Source organism: Pholis gunnellus, assembly GCF_910591455.1.
Source record: "Pholis gunnellus genome assembly, chromosome: 19".
Classification (NCBI taxonomy): Eukaryota; Metazoa; Chordata; class Actinopteri; order Perciformes; family Pholidae; genus Pholis; species Pholis gunnellus.
The window spans coordinates 8,007,524-8,018,082 of record NC_136546.1 but is presented as its reverse complement, the minus strand read 5'-3'; positions in this window follow the sequence as shown (position 1 = coordinate 8,018,082).

Sequence of the window (10,559 nt, the reverse complement as noted above, 5' to 3'; positions counted from 1 at the left end):
GACACACAGACAGAGACGTCAACACCGTTAACTTCTAGCTTTACACCACTGCCACTGACCTGCCACACACAGGGCTGAGGTGGAGGAGGAGGAGGAGGAGGAGGAGGAGTGCTTGGTAGAGAGGAGAAAAAGGCAGAGGAAGACACCTGTGGGCCAGTGTCAGAGAGCACAGAGGGATGTTTCATCTGTGTTACGTTCTTTTCATTCCCCTGAGGACATGATGGTTACTGTGTTACATCCATTACGCTCCCCCTGCCTGCATCCAGTGAGACTGAGATGCTGTGAGCAGCCAGCAAACAACATTGTGTGTGCCTGAGTGTGTGTGTGTGTGTGTGTGTGTGTGTGTGTGTGTGTGTGTGTGTGTGCTTGTGCTTGTGTTTGTCCTCACGCAGAAAATGCATTGTGGGTATGAAGATTGGGTAATGAGCATTCTATCTGTGAAACAGGTTCGTCTGTTGACTTAACAAGGAGGGAGGGTGTTAATTTATGTGTGTAAATATTTATTTATATTAATTTAAATGGATGGTTGTGTAAATAGGTGCACAAGCTATTTTGGAGTAGCCCTATTTATCTGTGATTCGACCTTTTGTGAGCCGGCGGGGGTGCAGGACTCATCCAGTGTTTTTTTTCTGTTCTTCTAGAGCTGTTGTCATGGTGCTGATGATGGGTAGACATGCTTCTAATTGTCCAGTGATTTAATTTCTATCACATTGATAATAAACCATGTGTTTTATTATGTGAGGTGTGCAGCCTGCGCCTTTTCTCCACGAGAGTCCCACTATACGGTTCGGGGGTCAGACTAAAACATGGTAATCATTGGCTGATCTGGGGGATTAAAAAGGAAATGCAACTTTCTGAATGACTGAAATTGGAGTTAAAACTGAACACTGATAGTTTTATTGATTGTGATATTCAATGTAGCCGTTCAAATTCACAGGCCGGGCATTGACATTCTAATTTAAATGAAATGTGAGTTAGGGTTTTAACAACTGCTGTCTGTTCATCATAACACAAATGTCTTACTGGTTTAGGTACCACTGTAAAAAAAAAACACACAAAAAAAACATTAAGATCTAATAAATGGGCCAACAGCAGCATTGAAGAAAACCATAAAATTGAATTTCACTTTTCATTTTGACTAATTATTCACTGCAGGAGAAGGTACATTTCAATCCATAACAAAAGCAAAATTAAGAATGAGTATTTCCTATATTCATTACTAAAAGCAACTCAGCATAACCATAAGCCTTAAATAGATAATAACCCCTTAATAATAAGTCCGCAATCTTCCCGAAGGGAGGAAATTATCTGGAAGCTGTAAAAAAATGTCTTTTATTCAAATGTATATAAAAATGTAACCCCACCACCAAAACAGCAAACACAGAATTGGAGTCACATTGATACACTAGAACTAATTCAGAGTCATTAACGTTATTTGAAAAGGCTTGTTTACCTTAATAATGTTTGCAAGAACAAGAATAAAACAGCCCTTATGATGTTGATGGAGTATTTTCCATGTTTAAAGCAAAATTATTTAGTTATAAGACTTCATCATGCACAATTGTAGTTTGTGAGGTAAAAAATGGCTAAATGGTCCTTTAAATTGGCCTATTTTGTTATTGATGACATGGAGATTTAAGATATAGCCTAACAAAATTGTTAACGAATTTATGGCATGTATAGTCCAAGATTAAAATTCAAAGTAATACGAATACAAGTAAGAATAATGTTTTCATATTTTGCTTTGTAAGGTTTAAAATATCAGTAGTCTGGAGTCTATATATTGCAAAGCCTCTGAAATGAACGCACGCACGCAAACACTCTCACACACACACACAACACACGCACACACACACACCATGATGGATTCTGCCTTATTCCAGGGAGATAATTGGTTGTATTTTCTGGCCAGCGAGGCCCTCGTTTCAGAGAGGCTTCTCTCTCTCTCTTCGCGTGCGCGCAGGGGGAATAGAATCGTGCCTCGCGGGCCCGCTTCTGCGGTGGGGAGCTACCGCCGGTGTGCTAATGACGGGAGAGCGCGAGAGACACACAGAGAAAAAGTAGAGAGAGACGGAGAAAGAAAGCTAATGAGAAAAAGAGAGACGGAGAAAAAGAAAATAGCGAGCTTGAGAGGAGGAGAGAGAGAGAGAGGGGAAGAGTGTCCCGCGGGCTCAGTGTGACCCGTGGAGTGGAACGCCGCGTGACGCAGGTGCAGAGTTCAGCACCCGCATGTCCGCGAGCGATTCTCGCTCAACAAAGACAGGAAGCTGCTGAGCATCAGTGGTTACAACAACGACAGGTTGGCTGGAACTATAAACAAACAAGCCAAAGAAAACAAAACAGCAAACACGGAAGAGAAACACGACGTTTTAACTAATGAACTGAGGCAGCCTCCCTTCATCAAGAGGACGAGTGTCGAGTTTGAACTTTACAAAGGCACTCAATGTAAAACTACAGAACGGAATTTTAATGTTAGTTTACAGGCCTACTTGTGTTGATTCAATTGACTGAAATGTGTCAATGACTTCTTCAAAAATATGTTAAAGACACGAATATATACAAAGCTCTTCTTGTTTAGGAATACACACCCACAAACCTGTAGCCTGTAGGTCTCAGTGTCATTGAGCTGCAGTGAAAATATTTATATATATAATGAATAAAAAAACTCATAAGGACAAAATCACCAGAGGGCAAACAATTTAACAATTGTTAGCAAGTGGTGCACTGATCCATGGGTGATAAGAAAAATTATGGACGGGGCGTGGAAGACTCTAGTATTGCCATCTAAAAAGGGTCAGAACAAAATAGCTAATCATGAAATAACAGTAAAGCTCAATAAAATGATAATAATCTATATTTTAGTATTAGATTTAAAAAGAAAATGCAATTAATCAATGGGGAAAATCCCCACCTTCCGAACTAATGTAGAGAACCTAGCGGTGGATGTTTTGGTTGCGTTGCTGCAAAAACAATTTCCTCTTGTTGGACAATAATGATCTTATGTGAACTGAACTGAATTATTAGGCCGAAAGGTGCATGTCTCTTCGGACTGTTCACTTGTTTGTGAACAATTCTTTCTCTCCTCAAACTTAGAACCCAAACAAATAACTAAAATCAGTTGTGCAGGTCTTGTTCCCTTTGCCAACAAAGTTATGTATTGAGCCTCAGGACTCCTGAAAATGCTTCATTGTGAAGTCAAGACTCCATCCGAACAACTATGTTGTTGACAAATGAGTCTTCCAAGAACATGCAAATATCATAAATCAGAGTAATATTATTATATATAGGCTATCATCAATTTACTTTAATTGGAAGGCTAATGAGAATTTTAACAATTTATTTTCAAAAAGTCAAAAATATTGCAAGTACGGCTTGGAACATGCAGAGAAATAAAAAAAAACACACTTTGTTGTAAACAAAAAAAATTGGAAATATTTATTACACATCTTATATATTTAATGTTGACTTTAGGCTTATAGGTCTATTTGTGTAGTGCAGGTAACAGTTAAAGTGCAGAGCTTTTAAAACGTTGTAATTGTGCTGAGTCTACAACACACAGACACACAACACACATACTGTAACTGAATGGAAGTTGCTGGAGGATTTAGATTTTTTCAAACATGATCTGTCTTATTTGCAACATGCAGTAAGGCTTTACTGTTAACACGATATTTAGTCATAAAAAATATCCTACAAAGACAAGTCAAGCTGGTGGTACATTTACAGCTCATAATAATAAGACCCTATTCAGAGTTAACTTGTGCTTTATAGATTCAGTTTTCTAAATAGTTGTTTGCACCTGAAGTCAATGAAGAATCATACATGTTTACAAAACTTTAGCATTGAGCAGTTGCATTCTCAATGTGTTGTGTAATGTGTCTACCCCCTGAAGGATGTATACAATAATATGAAAACTTACAAACTTGGAGCTTGTCAATGCGTTGCAAAGGTTCCAGAAATCAATGCAAGCTACAGGAAGTTTCAAACCTCATCTAAAACTACGGAAAACAAAAAAAAACCTTATGTGTGGGTAACACTGCTCAGGAATGCTTCAATGCTTCAACTGCTCACCTCACAAAATCCTGCAAACATTCATTAGAACAAACATAAGTCAATATGAACACGGAAAGTTCCCGGCTAACACAGGAGTCACTTGAGCTTTCTGATGCAATTATCCAAAGTGAAACCAAATGTCTGGTGCAGGGTAAGCAGAAAAGGTGAGGGTGGGTTCGGCCCCTGGAGGACCCACTGCTACAGACCGTTACAGTGAGCCATGATGGAATACCTTTGGATTATTACAGGTGTGCCTTTTAAAGTGGTATGACGTTATATCCTCCTTTTTTGGGGGTTTACATAACTCGTGCAAAATTTCTGCACTGCTCTGCAATGACCACAGTTTGAGCTTTTGTGGGTCCAACGTGGCTACATGCTGATCACGCTTAAAACACATCACTTCCTGTGCACCGTGCAGGGGAAGATACCAGTGTTGGCTCAGGAGCTGGATATGATGTGAACCACTCGTGTTTGATGAATTGGGCGATAATGGGAATCAAATTTTACTCTTATGAAAGCGTCACAGGCTGTTACTTTAATGAGAGGACCGGTGGAAGGTAATCCGTTGATGAACATGGACTGAGCTTATGAACACATTGGTAATGTTTGATCTACGCAGTATGAGAGCAGCACTGACAGTCTTTGCTATATGCAGTTATGTCTGCATCTCTGTCAGTCTGTCTGTCCTCTTGCCAGGAAGTGAGAGAGCAGGCCCCCATCAGCAAAGCCCCTCAGCGTTCTGTCACGCAATGGGCTGTAAAAATGCTTATCCAACACACACACGCACGCACGCACACACACACACACAGGTTATCCAGCATGCAGACAGCAGAGTGCCGGTCGGGAGTAATTCCAGCTCGGGGCACTGTGCTCCAGGCAAGGCAGGCGCGTGCTGGATATTTCATTATTCATTAATTTACTGTTTAACAAATCCTGTCATTACTGAGCCTGAGCCGAGTTCACACACACACAGACACACACACACACACACACACACATACGCACACACAAAACACACACTCGCAGCAGTGGGTGTCAGGCGTGGCAAATCGGCCTGTTTGATCCCGGCCTTCTCAACAAACGGGGAGAGAGCCATGAATAATAAGAAACGCGAAGCCTCGCCGGAACGAGGGAGCGTGACACTGTCTCACAAAAAGCCCTTTAGCATGGAGCAAAGCTCCGCCGGGGCCTCACCGAGGGCCCAGGGTTCATTATATGAAAAGACAAAACAAACAGTTGGCACAACCGTGATCAATGTGAAAGGCAAAGCTCCCACACACACACACACACACACACAAAAGGCGAGCGGGAATCAGTCATGTTTGACAAAAGACGCTGCACTGTTTCCCCTCTGCACATGGAGGAGTCTAGCATGGCTGCTGTTTACTATTTTCACTCCCAAGTACACTAATGGGATCAGGATTAAAGCTGTGAATATGTGTTTTTGGCTCATCCATCCCCTGGTGTTTGGCTCAAATCCCTACAAAAACAAAGGGGTAACTACTTGAGTTTCCCATAAAACAGTTGAATATACAGAGGGATGAACTCAGACACGAGAATAATGACTTATGCTTTCCCTTTTCAGTAGTTCACTTAATTAATTAACAGAGGAAGCCTCGAGGCTACAAATATTCATTATTTCACAGGAAGAAAAACATGTATCATAAATATTATAATGATATATTTGTGTTTGACAAATACATTTTATTCTAAATCACTCTGTAGCCAAACCCCAGCATGTCAGACCTCATGGTTTGTGGCTGGAGAATGTGGAGAAAGGTGACTGGAGACCTGCAGTAACGCAAATGGTTAAAGCCTCCGAGTCGTGGCGCTGAGTGCTACAGAGGAAGAATAAAGCCGGCGTTCCGCGGAGAAACGACTTTCTTTCTCGATCCGCAGCCCTCAAGTATGTCGCGGTTTCTGGGTGGCCACGGACTTGATGTCATTAACATGTGACATATGTAGAGCTGACCGGGAGTGGCTGGGGGCCGGTGTTTGTCTCCGCCCTGTGTTCTTGTGTCTACAGGGCCAGGCAGGCTGAGTCTGGGCTTTGTCAGCAGTCGAGCAGCCGAGCCACTGTCTGCTGCCGTTGATAGTGAGCACGTTTATCAGTATGCATGACGGACAGTGTGCATGAATGTGTGTTCGCTGGTAGCTTAGGGCAGGAGGAGGAGGCCTGTGTGTGTGTGTGTTGCGTGGGGGGGAGATCTGGCTGGTTGTTCTATCGGGGGGGGGGGGGAGGTCTTGGAGGTTGATGTGTGGGCAGGGACACGGGCAGTCCGGGTCCCTTAAGGTTGGACTGAAGACGCTGAGTTGAAGTGACACAGCTGCTGCTGCTGATGCTGCTGCTGCTGCTGCTGAGGCTGAGGCGAGGCCGCCTCTCCAGACGGGTCAAGGTTGCACAGAGGAGAATACACTTCTGCCACATAGCGTCTCGCGCTCACTTACACACTGAGACACCCACGTACAATCTCAGGAATACAAAGCAATGCTCTCTTAGCCACCAAGGTCAAAAACCTCTAGTTACGTGCTCCTGCCATAAGGAGATCTTCATGTGTTTGTACGCTGCATCTTAACAGGTTATAGTCTGCCTTCTTAAGATGTCAAAAGTGTGCAAATAATTTGAATATTGCAATGTTATCAAGTCAGTGTTGACTGATGCTTCCTGATGCCTCGCTGTTATCGTGTGGACTCTTACTTGGCTTTTGCATCTGCTCAGATTTGTTTGGCATTTTTGGATAATACGCTTATTTGCGTTCTTGCCAAGAGCTACTTGAGATGATCCATACCACGCTACAGACAGGAGAGGGTTAGCTTAACGTAAAGACTGGAAACGAGTGGAAACAGCTCGCCCTGGCCTCCATGAGGGACGATGAACTTGCTCTAACCTCAACCAAACCGTCTTTTGCCACTTTTACCGTAATGAATATGCCACGACCTCAAGCGTTCACCTACAACACGTATAATAGAGAGTGCTCTATTCGCTGAAGAAAAAACAATCTGATATTCGCTCGTTTGCTGCCCACATCGTGTCCAGTTAGGTGAAGGTTAGCCTCAACCTGTCAGCTCACACCTGAATTGATAAGAGGCCTTGATCGGGCCCTGCGTGTTGGTTTGATACTCCCCATCTTCTCCAGTGGACTGCACACCAGACGCATTATTAGAGTAAGTGATGGATATTTGTTATCGTCATGGCTGTTTCTTTGTTCAATAGTGAATGAATAATTTGATCTGCTTAAGGCATTACAGCACCTTTGTTTGCTGATCCTAGTCAAACTGTGGTACGGCTCTGATCTTCATGCTTTAACTGGTGTGCCAGTGCAGAGGCTTCTGAAATAACAGCTACCGCAAAGTTTCCACACATATGTCATTTTGTGACCTAACATCTTGCTCAAACTGATTGAAAAAACTTTTTTTCACAGTTATATAATATCGTATTGTGATGTAGTGCTTGTTAGGGTTGACCTTGAAATTCAACGCCTCTTACACTCCACCACGGGGATGAAATCAGCTGCTAGTGATTAGCTGGAAAGAAAACAGGGATATGAGGGAACACCGGCAGAAGTTCGATCTCGAACCAAAGAGACAAATCAATGCAGGTATCAGCTACGGAGAAGGAGTGCGTGAGAAATGATTGGGTTTTTTGAAGATTACTATATGTACACCACCACTACTGAACTCTGCTTGTGTCTGCATGCAACTCACCCGTTTACTCAACCCCCAACAAACACACTCACACACACACACACACACACAAATATATCTACACGGTCCTTTGAGAGTTGGTTGTTATTAGCTGTGTTTATTGTTGAAGGCGTGCTTGGGTCATACCACTTACAGACACAGACAGACCTGTGAACGGGAAGAGGCATGTCACAGTGGGAGGTCAGACATGAGACAAGAGCATCAATTGCAGACTTACATTTCAAGTCAGAGGAGAGACAAACACGTTGGTCAAAGTGGGTCAATTCAGAGGCAAATGATGCTATTAGCGTTAATCAAAAGTATTTATTTTCCCTTTTTCAGTGAGCATTTTTAGCTGCACTTTATTGATTAACCCTGTTGACTAGCATTAAATCCTACCGGTGTCATTAATTGATTTACATTCAATAGCGATATTTGTATAGATCTTCTTAATCCTTCGTTTTAGACAACAGAAACTGAGTGAGTGTATTCAGTTGTGTTTTTTGGCCACATGTGAACCAGCTCTTACACATATAATGCTATGTGTGTGTGTGTGTGTGTAAATATATATACATGAGTACAAGGTATATCCCAAGTAGCTGTTTCTTGAGTGTTAATATTCAGAGGGGAAACTTTAGGTTTTAAGAGCATTCCAAAAGAAGTAATATAATTAGGAAAAACAAAATTAAGGGAAGAAAGTGCATATTTCTGATGTTGTAAATCTTCCAATGAACAATATTCTGCTGCAGAGTAGCTAAACTGTAGGATATGCAAATAATAAGTATAAATCATGCTGTGGTTGGATCAGGCGTGTTGTTTTACAGTATGTAGTCCTGGTGTAAAAGTATTAAAACGTTAAAAAGTTAGTTCCGTTTTTCTGATGTATTAAAACAAACACTTCTAAACAACAATGGGGTAAACAAATAAAACAAAACAAGACAAAAACACAGATTGTGCCATTAGTTTAACCTAATTTAGTTTAATTGGATACTGTAGGTATCAGTCAGTGACACATGTGGTAATTGGTCGAAGGTCAGCAAGAGGGCGGGAGGAATAAAACCTATGCTAAAAACTCAGAAGAGACGCCAAGGAAGAGAAAAAAAGATAAGGATGGTACATGTGGATCAAAGGACTGCTGGTGTGCTTTCTGATGAGGATTTCATCTCCGCTGCTGTGTGGTGTCATCTTTCGGACCATGAACTGTTTCTCCCGGACTGAAGTCGAAAGGTGAGTTGTAGTTTCTGTGTTCTGTTTTTGTTCTTTTGCTCGTTTTAGATGAAGACTCTGTGGGCCGCAATGCACCCGAGCAATGTCCCGGCCATTATTGTGTGTGTGTGTGTGTGTGTATTGCTGAGTATGCTAGAAGGAAATAGTGGTAATATAGGTGAGAGGATTTAAGTTGTGTGTGGTCATATTTTGATATAATCCAATAGAGTTTTGCATGTGATTTGATCATTTTAATAAAGTTAATTTAGTTTATTATTGTTTAAAGGTTATTTGTTATGTTAATGAAATCTATTCTGTGTTATGTCTTTGTTTCATTCAACTGAAAAGAAAGTACATTTAAAAAAAAGCAGCCAGTAAGATGATACTCCCTTTCATTCCAATTACTTGTCTGGGATCTGCAATTTATATTCGAGCATATTCAACTTGAAGATATCTGCTGCTTAGTGTGACCGTTTCCTTAGGTCATTGGGTATTATAAGTTTCAACCAAAACAGGTAAACCTTCGTGGTAGCTGCCATTGGAAACCAAACCCCAAAAAAACATCATTCCAGTTTAAAGGTACTTATATCTAACCTGACCCGCCAGATGGTTTGTTGCACAGAACCATCTGCAAAGCAGTCATTGGAAACTGTGTGGGAAAGGTCAGGCACTTTCAAAAAAACTGTGTGGCAGGTGATTGGATGAACCATCTGTCAACCATACTCGTACCGAAGAGAGTCGGGAGCAGAGCAAAAATAACTTTTCCATCGAGAAAAGCTTTCAGTTTCGTTCTTTGCTCTTCTTCCAGTTAACAAATACGCCCCAGTTCTGATATAACTGAGGCTATTGCAGCCTCTGCGCTAACCTCTATAGGAGCCGACATTGTTGTTTTCACCAAACAATCTTCTCAAAGCATCAAAGCTTGCACATGGCATATTGCATTCTTCATCTACTCTCGTTTGCTATGCGGGACAGGGACGGAAAGTGTCTGTGTATGTGTACAATTTACAGCATTAGATCACTCAGAATCTCTTTCATATCCAAGCATTTTGATATTTATAGAGAAATATCCCTAAAAATGATACTGAAAATCAGTGGCGATACCCACCACTACTCCACTGACCTTATGGTCAAAGACTGTAGCAGATCCTTACATTGTGCTCTAGAAGGAAGCCTCTAATCTGCTGAAAATGAAACAGTCAAAGTCATTGGTAGAATTGTAATGCTATTATTAAGTATGATTATCTGCATCAGCAAGTATTCAAATGTAAGTACTTGGTCTGATGTCGTTGCATCCCTAATCTAAGCCTGCCCAAGCGGTCTCTTTGTTGCCTTCCGAATTGTGCTGGTTGCTTGGACCCCTGTATTCCTGCTTGCAGATGAAAAAAATGTACTTTGTGTTCTAATTTTGTTCTGAAAATCCCATCTGGTCAACAGGCAAACACCGTCCTAATGTTTATGTATCTGCTAAATGTGAATGCATTGCAAACACAACAGGTGTGATCAAAGATAAAATGAGGGAGGATGATGATGTGTTTTCGGAAGAGGATGATGAGGGAGATAACAGACAAACCGTATTATCTGTTTGTTACAGGTATAATAGAAATTCTGCTTTA